The 9,755-nt window shown below is 53.6% G+C and overlaps 1 long non-coding RNA gene across 1 annotated transcript; it reads right to left on the bottom strand.

Moving 5' to 3' along the window:
- Positions 1–4,875: 4,875 nt before the first annotated feature.
- On the bottom strand, positions 4,876–8,489 carry LOC146403141 (uncharacterized). Its single transcript, XR_014804650.1, has 2 exons — positions 8,343–8,489; positions 4,876–6,823 (listed from the first exon to the last, which is right to left on the bottom strand). It is a non-coding gene; the product is annotated as an uncharacterized LOC146403141 (long non-coding RNA).
- Between the last annotated feature and the right edge of the window lie 1,266 nt (positions 8,490–9,755).

Raw genomic sequence — 9,755 nt, 5'->3', positions numbered from 1 at the left:
GGTCAGGTTCTGAGTGGCCACCTGCTGACCTCTCCTTATATCCTCACAAGGCAGAAAGAGGGCAAGAGATCCCCTGGGTCCCTTCTGTAAGGGCACTAATCGAATTCATGGGGCTCCACCCTCATGACCTAATTACCTCCCAAAGTCCTCACCTCCTATTATCAACCCATGGGGGTTTAGAATGTCAATATCTGAAATTTATTGGGATATAAGCATTCAGTGCATTGCATCATCTTCCACTCTAGTACCCTCAGCATGTTGGTACTTGTCCTTAGGCTTGACCTCTCATGATCACAAGATGACTGCTATAGCTCCAGGCATCACATCTTCATTCTTCAATGCCATAAATAGGAACAGAGGGAAAGGAGAAAAGGAGCCTTCTCTTCACATGGCTTTCTCCTCCATCAGAGGGGAAATCTTTACCTTGAAGCATCCTGTCACTCACCACATCCTCCAGAAACTCCTCTTTATATTATTATGACTCAGAACAGGACCACATGCCCACTCAAGAGCAGTGAGTGGCAAAGGACAGAGACTTCCATGATAGCCTTAAACCAACCGAGATTCATCTCCCAATCATCTCCCGGGGTGTGTGCAATTCAACTGGAGAAGGTTCTGTTAGTGGGGAAGGGGGCCGACAATGGCCATACCTGCTTCCTTGTCTCTTGGGAGCCTCTAAGCACCCCGTGGGGAAGCAGGGTTACCTGTCCTAGTCCTTAGGTTTTTTATTCTGTTGGTCATTTGGGAAAGCAGGGCTTAGAAATGTGGTCAACATCAGGAGTTCCCGTCGTGGCGCAGTGGTTAATGAATCCGACTAGGAACCATGAGGTTGCGCGTTCGGTCCCTGCCCTTGCTCAGTGGGTTAACGATCCGGCGTTGCTGTGAGCTGTGGTGTAGGTTGCAGATGCGGCTCGGATCCCGCGTTGCTGTGGCTCTGGCGTAGGCTGGCAGCTACAGCTCCGATTCGACCCCTAGCCTGGGAACCTCCATATGCCGTGGGAGCGGCCCAAGAAATAGCAACAACAACAACAACAACAACAAAAAGACAAAAAAAAAAAAAAAAGAAATGTGGTCAACATCACACACAAAACTAGAAGGAAATGGAAATTAGCCTCCATCTCCCATCCCAGAACCTGCACATCCGGGGGGCCTGTCCTGTCCCTCTTCATGCTGTTGCTTGTTTGACTGGCGTCCTTCCCAGTAGACAGTAAGCTTCTTGGGTGCTGGGATCTTGGGTCTCCCCATCGCTCCATTTCAAGCCCCTAGAACAGAGCCCATTGGATGGATAGACGAGTGAGTCTTCTGTGTATAGAATAGAGGTCACTCTTGCCCTTGATTTAACCATCCTGGCAGCAAGAACTTAACGCGGAGTCTTTATGCATTTCGCTGGTGCAGGTTGATGGCACTGATGACGAATTTTACTTGCGTAAATCTGCCCCATGTAAGAGGAGAGTAAGTGAAAACGGAAGGCACTGTTAGTCCTCCCGGGAGGGTAGACGTTCCTAAGAGAAGGCTCAGTGCTCAGAGCTTTTCCAAAGTGAAACTGGCTGCCTTGCAACGTGGTCACCTCTGCTTTCGGAGATGATAAGCAGCTCTTGGGTGGCACATCATGCTGGATGAGTTAGAATGGAGGACCAGGCTTCTTTTTTTTTTTTTTTTTTTTTTGTCTTTTTGCTATTTCTTTGGGCCGCTTCTGCGGCATATGGAGGTTCCCAGGCCAGGGGTCTAATCGGAGCTGTAGCCGCCGGCCTACGCCAGAGCCACAGCAACTCGGGATCCGAGCTGCGTCTGCAACCTACACCACAGCTCACGGCAAAGATGGATTGTTAACCCACTGAGCAGGGGCAGGGACCGAACCCGCAACCTCATGGTTCCTAGTCGGATTCGTTAACCACTGCGCCACGACGGGAACTCCAAGGACCAGGCTTCTAAGACAGGCTGGCTTAAGAGCATGGCTTAACAACAGCCACAGAATTCTTGTGACAGTCCTGCGTTGATGTTACAACAGGGGAAACTGAAACACAGAAAAGCGAAGTAAGTTGCCCCATAGCACACAGCAAATCTGTGGTAGGAACAGGACGCAGGGATTTAGGATCAGAAGGCAGGGATTCGAGCCCCGTCTCCTAACCACCAAACCGGCTGCCTCCTTAGAGACCTAAGGCTTTGTGACTCTAGGGATTTTGACTCTAGCACCTTAAGGGTGTATTTCTCCAAGATTCGGCAACTTGGAACCAACTCAGGGATTCTCAAGAATCTCTATTCTCCACAATTCTGAGGGCCTACAATGGTGCCCTGTTTTTCTGAGAGCCAGCATGCCACCACTCACACTCTGTCTTTAGGCTTGATATAATTAAAATGAGTGGCTTGTTTTGATTTCTTTGTTATTTTGTATGAAAAAAAAAAAAAAAAAAAAAAAAAACAAACCAGCTGCTAGCCCGTCCTCCTGCCTGCAGGTCCAACCATCCGTCTTGGAACTGCTCTCAGCGATTGGCCTTGTGTAACCATAACACGGAGGAGCGGCCAGTGTCCCGGGATTCCTAGGATCCCACTGGACTCCAGCCAGTGCCGCCCCAGGTGGGGGTTCCAGGTTGGGGGGCCTCCCTCGTGGTCAGCCAGCTGGGCGGGGACTGATGTGGGGGTGGTGCTCTTGGGGGAAGCAAGGGAGTAGGAGGGGAAAACCTGGAATAGCAGGTGGAGGATGGAGACGGTGGGCGTGCTGGCAGGCAGCAGCCTCTTTCCTGGGTCTGTTCCCGCAGACCCCACAGGAGGCCCCAAGACAGGAAGCAGTGGCAGGTTCCTGGTGAGAAGCCCCCTTCGCACGCCTCCTAGGCAGCAGATACCGGAGAACAGTCTGATCAGGAACCTTCCACCCGCCAGCACAGGGCCAGGTCCTCTGCGTCTATCCATGATTTCCTGTTTCCAGGGCAGCTCGTGGGCTTGGTCCCTCCCATCCGCCTTCCTAGGGCAGCGCTGTCTGGTTCCCACAGCATCAGTATCTTCCCTGCGGCGGGATGGTTCCCGGGAGCAGACCCAGGAGAGCTCATCTCTCCCAGGGAGACAGAGATCGCTGGCCCTGGTGCTCCTCCAGAGACTGCCCAGTTTTTCCTCTTTCTTCCTAGAGAAAAGGCTCCCCATTTCCTTACGTCATTTTCCCTCTTCAGCCTGTGCCAGTCTGGCTAATGTGTTTTGGTCATTGGTGATTTCCTGCCGAATGCTGGTGGCACCTGTTGGGACAGTGTCCCATGGTAATTTCTTCTCTCTCCTCAAACATTCCCCTCAAACACCCACGCTCCTACTTTCTTCCTTCTGCTCCTTCTCTGTCTCCCTCTCTGGGCCTCCTCCTCCTGGCCCACCTCTAAGAGTTGGTGTTTCAGGGGTACCAGCCTAGGCTCCCTTCTCCTCTCCCCTCCCCCCCTCCTCCACACGTTCTTCCTTGGTGATGTCATGTACCCCTTGCGTTCAGTCCCGTCTCTAAGCTGATGCTCCCACATGCCCAGCCCCAGCCCAGCTCTCCTGGGTTCCAGGCATGTCTGTGAAGCCACTGCCTGACATCCCCCCCTTGGCTGTTTTGCAAGCATCTCAGAGTTGCTGTCGTGGCTCAGCGGTTAGTGAACCCGATTAGCATCCATGAGGACGTGGGTTCGATCCCTGACCTTGCTCAGTAGGTTAAGGACCTAGCATTGCTGTGAGCTGTGGTGTAGGTCACAGACGTGGCTCAGATCCAGCGTTGCTGTGGCTCTGGCATAAGCTGGTGGCTACAGCTTCGATTGGACCCCTAGCCTGGGAACCTCCATATGCCGCAGGTGCGGCCCTTAAAAAAAAAAAGTGTTGCAAGCATCTCTGGCTCACTTCATTTCTCGCTCTCCTTGAGGCATCCGTTTCACAATATGAATCCACATGTGCACGAACCAGTCCGTAGCCTTGGCAGCCACAGGCCTCTCATTCTTACAGACTCTTTTCCTTCCTTCCTTTCTCTTTTTAGGTTAATTCATTTTTGTGCAAACCCTCAGGATACAGTTTTAATCATATTTTCTTTTTTTTTTCTTTTTCTTTTTTGTCTTTTTGTCTTTTTAGGGTCACACTTGAGGCATATGGATGTCCCCAGGCTAGGGGTCTAATCAGAGCTGTAGCCACTGGCCCACACCACAGTCACAGCAATGCCAGATCCGAATCAAAACTGTGACCTATACCACAGCTCACAGCAACACTGGATCTTTAACCCACTGAACAAGGCCAGGGATCGAACCTGCATCCTCATGGATGCTAGTCAGATTTGTTTCCACCGAACCACTGTGGGAACTCCATTACAGACTCTTTTTCAAGTGTTGAGACTGAAAGTTTCATTAAAGCATTACTGAACTCTGGGAGTTCCCTTGTGGCACAGTGGGTTAAGGATCTGGTGTTGTTACTGCCACAACAAGCTGAGTCACTTCTGTGATGTGGGTTCAATCCCTCGCCTGGGAACTTCCACATGCTGTACACTCGGCCAAAAAAAAAAGGCATTACTGAACTCAGAGCAATGTGGAACTATTGTACTCTTAATATTAGTGTTTTTCTCTGTTAATGTATATTTGAAGTTATTATCCATAAAATCTTCTAAAATCACAAAGCATTTGGAGTTCCCATTGTGACTCAATGGGTTAAGAACCTGACATAGTGTCTGTGAGAACGGGGGTTCCATCCCTGGCCTCACTCAGTAAGTTAAGGAGCTGGTGTGGCTACAAGCTGCGGTGTAGGTCACAGATGTGGTTTGGATCTGGCATAGCTGTGGCTGTGGCGTAGGCCGGCAGCTGCAGCTCCGATTCAGTGCCTAGCCTGGGAACTTCCATATGTGGCAGGTGCAGCCCTAAAAAGGAAAAAAATTACAAAGCATTCTAAAGCTGGAAACTTTGGGAAGCTTTTATTATGCCCATCATACTTTTACTCCTTCACCATATATTGGCTCATAGGCCAGCACTCGTTATTCATGTGCCAGCACAGGGACTAGAGATAAGCTGGTGAACAAACAAGCACAGTCTCTGCCCTCAGAGAGCTTACATTCCAACGTGGAGACAGACGATAACAATCCAGGTAGATGCGTGTCAAGCTCCCACCAAGGGCCACGCACTGTTCTATGTACTTCCCTCCCCAAGCCCATTTAACTCTTGCAGCAGTGCTGCCCGAAGGTAATTCTATTGGCCCATTTTGCAGATAAGGAGACTGACGAAGCACGGAGAGATCCAGCATCTTGGCCAAGGCCACATAGCTCAGGCGAGGGAAAATCTCTTTGTAAACCCACGCAGCCTGATGCCAGAGTCCACGCGCTTGACCGCAGGTCGCTTGGGATGCAAACAACGCTACAAATAAAACAGGCAATCACAGACTGTGCCAAGTGCTGCGGAGGAAAAGCTCTGGGTGCTGGGGAGCAAGAGAGGCTCGGCTTGAGTCCTAGGGGCCGGGGAAGGCATCCCTGAAGGTAGTGATAGACCGAGAGAATATAGACATCAACCAGGTGAAGCGTTGAGGAAGGGACATCCCAGGCAAAGGAAAGAGCCCGTGCAAAGGCCCTGAGGCAGCAGGGTCCAGCACAGGGAAGATCGTTAAGACCAGCGCAGTAAAAATACAATAAGGGAATATGTGCGTGGTGGGAAGTGGTGGGGCACCAGGAGCAAGAAGCTTTGGGGAAGACGGGGCTGGAACTGGCAGTTCAGATTTTATCCCTTCGGCAGCAGGAAGGGTTTCTTTTTATTTTTTAATTTTTGACCACACCATGGTATGCAGAAGTTCCTGGGCCAGGGATTGAACCTGTGCCCCAGCACTGACCCAAGCCACAGCAGTGACAATGCCAGATCCTCAACCCACTGAGCCACCAGGGAACTCTAGGAAGGGTTTATAGCAGGGCCGGGTCCAAGGTGATATACACAGGGGGACACAGGCAGCTATGGCGCGGTGGCATTTAGGGGCTTGAAGAGCCCCAGCTGATCTAAAAATCTCTTTCTCATGCTCTGTCATCCACCCTGAAAATCCCCCACTGCTGAGTCTGCCCTCCGGGTTGTGAGAAGTGATTCCTGACATCTGGTCTCCTGTGGAAAGTCAGACACCTCTGGGAGGAATCCAGCCTGGACCCTTTGTCAATTGCTGCCTTGATCACTGGCTTTTCCCTCAAAAACAAACCCCTCCCTGGGAGTTCCCTGGTGGTCTAGGGGTTAGGATTTGGCGCTTCACCTCTGTGACATGGGTTCCATCCCTGGTCTGGAAACTAAGATCCCACATCAAGCTGAGATCCCACACCACAGCCAAAAACAAAACAACATACACACACAACGAGTCCCTGCTCTGGCTCCAGGGAGGGGATTTTTCTGGAACATTGGATGATGGGGAGGCAGCCAAATGATGGACTGTTGTGCCGTGGGACCCAGGCTGTGGCCCACTGGTGTTTTCAAATTGGGAGCGATATGCCCCAAGTAGAAACATGAGGGCCAGGGAAGGCTTCCCCGCAGAGGTGATATTTGAACTGGGACCCCAGGCTCACCAGATGAAGAGGGGGAGAGGCATTCCAGGTGGAAGGCACGGCGTGGGGGTGGGGAAGATGCATGGAGGTCGTGGAGAGGAAGAAGAGGAAGGCAGGGAGCTTGTGCATTCATCTCTCGGAGACCCTGGCCCAGGCGTTCTGGGAGGTGGGCTTCTGAATCCAGGAGGTGACAAGGGTCACCGTCCCCATTAAATAGAGCTCAGAGGTTGATGAACTTTCCCAAGGGCGGGCCAAGTGGCAGAACTGGGATCCCAATCCCCGACTCCAGAGGCAGCACTCAGCATCTCCAAGGTACATGGTTCCTCAAGGTACCTGGACCGGTGTGACAGGGGGTGGAAAAGCCTTGGACTGGGAAACTGGAAGTTTCTAGCCTGACAAGGCCACTCCCTCCCTCTCACAGGTCTCTTCCCCTCGCTGGCCTCACATTTTTCCTCTACAGACAGACCTGGCTGTTCCTCTACCACAGGCTGCTGCAAGGGGCCAAGGAAGTGACGAGGCTGGAAACCTCTGGGATGGAGACGCCGGGGAGGAGAGGTTCCTGGGGTGGGGGAGGGCACGAGCTGCCAGACAAGGCGGCTGCAGGAGGCTGGGAGGGGGGCCCTGAGACGGATGCTTGGCTGCTCTCCCTCCCCCTCCTCCCCCCTACGGGGCCTGTGTCATCAGGGCTATCCGTTACCCTCCCCAGGGTGGCGGCAGCCTGCTCGGCAGCGACCGCATTGCCAGCTCGTCCATATTTCATCAGCCTGGAGAGAGAGGAGCAAGGGAGCAAGCGAGAGGGAGACGGAGCCAAAGGGAACCTGCCCGCCAACCCAGGCAGACTTCACAAGCCCGCCAGCCCCTCCACCCAGGCTCCATCAACCAGCCCAGGCCAGAGGCCAGGCACCCTTACTGGGTGGCGGGTGGGGGGGGGAGCGGCGCTCTGTGGTGCGGTTTGGGCAGATGAGACACAGTAGAAATAAGGATGACAGCGACCGGGATGACGGTGGTGCTGGGGATGCCAGGGGATGGGGGTGATGGAGATGGGGATGACGCTGGTGCTGATGCTGGTGCTGGTGATGATTCGTTATCACTGGGGAGCCCTCACCCGGGACCAGGCACCGTGTAAACACCTTGTGTACTGCGTTTTCTAATCCTCTCAATTACCCTACAAGGAGGGTTCTTACAGATGAGGAGCCTGAGGCTCAGAGTAAGTAGCTTGCCTGAGGGTCAGTGAAGACGTAACCAAGCTGGGTTTTGACTCATCCTCACCAGTGCTCTAATCCCAACCATTACGCTTTCCCGTGCAGGTTCAGGATCTGTGGACTTGGGTTTGAACCCTGGGTCCACCGCTTACTGGTTGAGCAACCTTGGGCTATGCCTTCAACCTCTAAGCCTGTGAAATAGCTGGCTCGTGGAGCTGCTGTGCGCCTCCGGTAAATGACTGTGGCTCAGAGCTAGCCCCCTGGAAAGCCTTCGAGTCTACGTAAATGCCACCGAAAGCCTAGCCTGACCACCTCATTTAAATTGCAGCTGCCCCATTCCTCTTGCCCAGGGCCACTTTGTCCTGTCTTCTGTGTGCCACCTTCTCCTCCGTTTAGTGTTCTCTCCTTGGCTGGCATATAAGCGCCAGGAGGCAGGAGACCCTGCTGTCTCTATCCATGTGCTCAAGACAATCCCGGGGTGCTAAGTTCACACGTGTTTTCTGCGGGATGAGTACACGATGGGCGTTTTCTTTTCCTTCCTCGGGGGCCTCTTGGAGACAGGAAGACAGGGGATGAGACAGAGCAGGCAGGGCTGGGAGGGGCCGGAGAGGCTGGGAGGGAGGTGTTTGGAAAAGGGGAAGAAAACTCACTCAGTTCCGAGTCTGGAGGATGGGCCGGAAGTGCCGTGGGTCTCGGGTGGGGGATGGGTTTCCCAGAGTTGGGGGGGCGTGGTTTGCCATTTCAGGTTTGTCGCCTTGCGCCCTCCGTCCCCTCAGATGCAAATGGTCCATGAGCCTGGCCCAGAGCTTGCCCCTCGTCCTCCTCTGCATCCCCAGTTCCCCCCTCTCCCAGCGATCCCGAGGCCACCCAGATGGGGCCTTGCTGCTCCCACATCTTGGCTGTTCCCTGGCCTCACGCTCAGCCTCACCCGGGGTCGGACACCCCCATGCTCCTCAGCAACCGTGTTGATTTAATAAAGGTCATTCCAACCCTGAGTCGTAAATGTCAGAACTTCCTGGACTCTTGGAGATTCCGATCCTCTGAGAAGGGAACAAACTCAGAAAGAAAAAGCGACCACGCAAGTCGACCAGAGAGCTCAGCCAAGTCCCATGTCCCAGACTCAGAGAATGAGGAGTCCAGGTGTACCACCCAAGCCGTTCCTGGCACCTCCCCAGCTCCCGGCTTCTGTAAATGCAGCCTGGAGCCTGTGGCGGGAGTCAAGTGCCACCCACCTGGGTCCCCAGCCCCTCGCCCTGCCCTGGTCCAGAGCTCCCGGCACAGCTGGTGTGCTCCCTGTCCCAGCGGTACTCCCTGCTCTGACCACCGCTCAGGAGCTCACTCTGCCCCTGGACCTTTGCACATGCGATTCCTCCGCCGGGACGCCTTCCCTGCTCCAGCCGATTCCCACCCCATTCCTAGGACACAGCCCGAGTCCCCATCTCTTTCAGGAGGCCTTTTGTGTCTGCCCTGTGGTTGAGTCTGCCACCTATGGCACCACCTCTGAGTTTGAAGGGATTTGGAGGGGGTGGGGGCGGAAGGAGAGAAGGCTGTAGGTGGACTTAACAGCTTCCTGTTCTTTCAAAGCCCTGCGACCTTGGATCAGCCACTGAACTCCTCTGAGCCTCAGTTTGGGCCTCCTCTGCAAAGTGAGACAAGTGAAGGATCCCTCCTTGGCTCACTTAGGGATGAAGGATGCACAAGTGAGGCCCACTCTCATTCTTGTGGTGGGTTCTGAGGGTTCCGATGGGCCTCCATCAGCAAGGCAAGCCCCTCTTGGTTGGGACCCGTGTTCTTTTTTTTTTTTTTTTTTTTTTTGTCTTTTTGCCTTTTCTAGGGCTGCTCCCACAGCATGTGGAGGTTCCCAGGCTAGGGGTCCAATAGGAGCTGTAGTCACCAGCCTACCCCAGAGCCAGAGCAACGCAGGATCCGAGCCACGTCTGAGAACTACACCACGGCTCACAGAAACACCGGATCCTTAACCCACTGAGCAAGGCCAGGGATTGAACCTGCAACCTCATGGTTCCTAGTCAGATTCCTTAACCACTGTGCCATGATGGGAACTC

This window comes from Sus scrofa, chromosome 5 (genome assembly GCF_054392235.1).
Source record: "Sus scrofa isolate SSC_HxYL_T2T_F1_AM1 chromosome 5, Sscrofa_HxYL_maternal_Yorkshire_Landrace_v2.0, whole genome shotgun sequence".
Classification (NCBI taxonomy): Eukaryota; Metazoa; Chordata; class Mammalia; order Artiodactyla; family Suidae; genus Sus; species Sus scrofa.
This window is presented reverse-complemented; position numbering and strand designations above follow the sequence as displayed.